The sequence below is a fragment of the Pituophis catenifer genome, unplaced genomic scaffold (assembly GCF_029215685.1).
Source record: "Pituophis catenifer annectens isolate HBS135680 unplaced genomic scaffold, rPitCat1.0.hap2 SCAF_3, whole genome shotgun sequence".
Classification (NCBI taxonomy): Eukaryota; Metazoa; Chordata; class Lepidosauria; order Squamata; family Colubridae; genus Pituophis; species Pituophis catenifer.
The window spans coordinates 22,833,749-22,837,890 of record NW_027256883.1 but is presented as its reverse complement, the minus strand read 5'-3'; positions in this window follow the sequence as shown (position 1 = coordinate 22,837,890).

Sequence of the window (4,142 nt, the reverse complement as noted above, 5' to 3'; positions counted from 1 at the left end):
AGTTGGAAGAAGCTGCATCTCTTACTCCATTTTGCTTTTGTTCTATTTGATCTCAGAACTTGGATCTTTGCCAACCTCCAGATGTATTGAGAAATCAATTCCCAGAATTTTTAGCTGGGAGGGTGCTGGCTTAGACAAGGCTGTCATAGAGTGATCCACTTCTGAATCATCCTGCTTATTAATCTAAAAATATCCAAAGTGGTAAACGTCAATATGCTCATACTTATTGAAGCTACTATCGTACTGTATATTATTAATGCTTGTTTTGTGGAAACTTAGAGGTAAACTGCAGATATGTATGCATGCATCCTTAATATTCATTTCCTATTTATATTTTCTAGAGTGAGTTGCCCAGTCACTTTCATGAGATAACTTTAGATGTGATATTTTTGTGATTATTGCTCAATCATTGAGAACATTGGTGTAACACTGCACTTTATAACAAGCAGTGTGTAAATATGGGAGTGACTTGCTTGTATGGTCCTGTTTTAGTCTCCCAAGAGGCATCATTTTCTCATAGGTCCTATAGGCATATGTAATTATCTGCAGTTGAATGAAGACACTGTGCTACAGCTATTTGCTGCACAACTGCCAGCTGAGGCTGAAGAACATGATTCACATTGGTAAAATTTGGAACCAGCTCACTATGGAAGTCAGCAATTCCAGGAAAGAAATTCCAATCCAGGCCAAATCCATAAGACCACTTTCCTTCAATATTAACAAATAGTAACATATAGCATCTATATCACAATAATTCTTATCTTGTTGCAAGCTGCCTAAACCCTACTTCTCATTTTATTCCAATTTAGAGAACTAAATTGAACTGGTGTGGAAAATATGGTTGGAGATAAAGCAGGGGTGTCAAACTCACGTCGTCACGGCAGCATCACATGATGTATCGGGACTTTTTTCCCCTTCGCTAAACCGGGCATGGGCATGGCCAGTTCACGATGCATCTGGCCCGTAGGCCGGGAGTTTGACAGCTCTGAGATAAAGGATTTTTTTTCTCCTTTTCATAATGTTACAATTCTTGGTCAGTCGGTAAAATTAAATGGCACTGTAACATTCTTTCCTCAACTTCTTGAATGGAGGTGAGGAGAATATGTCAACATCAATTGCACTGTTTCCTCCAGCCCAACTTCAACTCTAAAGTATTCTTGCCCTGGTAGAACATAACACAGATTATTGTCAGAGCAGTGATTATTGAATTCTTTATCTTACTCTCTCCTCCTACTGAGCATCACCAACCTGGAAAATTGACCCTCTGGAAAATTGTTCTTCTTTTTTTTTTTAGACAAATTTTATTAAATTTTTCTTTTACATACATATTTAATGAACCGGGTCACATCTTTTACAACTTATGACATAATTATATATTAATTTTTATAATCTATTCCAATCTTCTTTTTTGTTTTTTCCAGATACAATTTACATGTTTCATTTTCTGCCATGATATTCTTTTTTCTCTACTTTTTTCTCTTATCTTAATCTCTTCTTAATACATAATATATAAACAGTATCACCATCCGCCCTTCAAATCCTAATTTCTTAACATTGCTTCAATTAATTATCTTATTTCTCCATTTATAAAGTATATTTCTTATAATCCCTGTCACATTTTTTTGTTTCCCAAGTGCCAATTAGCTGCTTGTTTCCTCACTGGGATCTTTTAGAGGTGTTTTTTTTAACTTCCTTTTTTACCTGTGAGTTGGCCAATCACTCACCCAGTACCAGTACTCCATCTAAACACCGCTCCTGCACAAAATCTTATTCCGGTTGCCCCAGCTTCAAAGCAGTCATTTTTAATGGCTGCTGCCCCCGCTGCCGGATCGAAGAACTGCCTCTGACCTTCTGAGGAACATGCCTGTTCCTTTTGGTTGTCCAAGGCACCTCTCCTTCTTCACCATCCCTAAAAGACAGTTCCAGTCCGAAGACCCCCCGACAGCGGTTTGTCTGGCTGGATTTTTGCTGGGCTGATCTGAGCCCACTAATTTCCAGCCAGTCTCGCCACAACACTTCTGGTTTCTCCACCAATTGTTCTTCTGAATGTAGGTCAGGGTATCATGTCAACCCTCTCCCAAAAGAAATGAGGTGCAGAAGCTAGGTGTCCATTACTCTTGTCACTAAAGGTAAAATAATCATGGAGGACTATGTTTCATGCCTAGGCAGAGAGAGGGCTTTTTCATAGTGGATTTACACATTGAATAGAACATGGGAAGTCTTGACCATCCTGAACTCATGTCCAGAGTGTCCTAGATTGTCTGAATGGCATGTTTTATGTCAAAAGAAGAAAGAAAACACTATGTCCACAGTCAATTAAAACAAAAGTCTTTCTAGGCAGCAAGTTAGACACAGGTAACATCAGGAAGACACATATCTCAAAATTTTGCTGTGGCAAGCTGGACATGAAGACCAAGCAGGATACGAAGACAGACACTGACTGGGTAATAATTCCCATTTAATTGAAATATCATGTTTCCAACTCAATATGCACTATACCCTAGTTTCCCTGTATGTTAAAATCAAAGCAATTTTAAGTTGTCAACAATTAGAAAAGTTAACCCAGCATGGATTACAGTATGAGCTGAATTAGAATCCTTTTCATGATATTTTAAGGTTCTATGTAGAAGACTATTCAAAACTGATATTTGTACGTACACTTAAATTTACAGCTGGCATTGCCACTTTGTATTTGATATCTGAAATGCAGACATATTACAGAATTGATCACAGGATAACAGATATCTTATAATGCTTCAATATGTGAAGGGATCAATGTCGTGGATAGAGTCCTAAAGTTGGAAGAGGCCTTACGGGTTATCTGGTTCAGCTTCCTATTTGAAACAGGAAATTCAAATTTTCATCAGCCCTAACTTGTGAATGTCCAATCTCTGCTGGAAAATCTCCACTGATCTGTAATTAATTCTACTCTTGACTCAATAAGAAATTTATCTCAGTATACAAACAAAGTCTTTTTTTTAATGGGCTAATTAAGCCCATTAGATTTGGACCTATCACCTAGGGCAAGGGTGTCAAACTCATGTCGTCAATGCGTTGTCACATGACGTATTGGGACTTTTTCCCCCTTCACTAAACTGGGCATGGCCAGCGCATGAGTCATCGGGCCCGCGGGCCGCGAGTTTGACAGCCCTGACCAAGGCCAAGGAGAGTTACATCTCTTTATATGGTGAGACTTGAATCTAATTTCCTACTTCTGAGACCTAAGGAGCCCATTGCCAGATAAAATTGTGTACAGCATCTACCAAATGAAATGGGAGGAAGAATGGTTCCCAAATGCAGTGATCATGATGAATTGGTATTTATCTTACCAATTTTGGAACATATGGGTGCAAAAAATCAGGATATCAATAAATGAAAATGATACCCTAAACTGGACCATTTTTGAAAGTGGTAAATTTGCTATGGGTATTCTATAACTTGATTTTATTGTATCAGCTTGTCTTGGTATTGTTTGAATGTGCTTTGCCAACAATTGGAAATGCAATTTATTATGTATGCACAACTACGCATACCAAGTGTGCAAAATTGTAGTATTTTGGTATGAAAAAAAATGCTTCTTAGTTTTCTTCAAAAAAATGTTCTTCTACCTGTTCCCAATTTATTTTATTATCAGCAAGCATGTGATAGTCTCTGGTAACCAAATTGTCCCTATTTGCTTTAAATATTCTTGTTTTTTTGAATGTTTGTGAAGTTCATCTTTTTAAAGTGTACAGGTTTTTAATAAGGTTGGAATGAATTTATGCTTTTTGCTTGTATTTATACAATTATATATTGTGGTGTAAAAGAAAATGCTATCTCAAAATATTTGAATTGCTTGTTTGCTATTGTGGCAAGGAAAATATTGTGAAGTAGTGTCTAAAGAATTAATTGAATATACTGTATTATGCTCAAATGTATTGGATTTATCTCTCATATTCTGTTTAGGGATTATCAGAATTCTGGTTGAATGTACACCTGAATGTTACATGTCTGGAAAGGGTCTAAGTAGATAATATAAACATAGTTCAAGACAAAATATTGTGGTGAAATTGTTTACCAGTATGCTCAGAAATAGGTTACAGATGTATAATGTGAATTAATTTTCTATGGCACTAAGAATATAGCAATTACAATAAAATAAA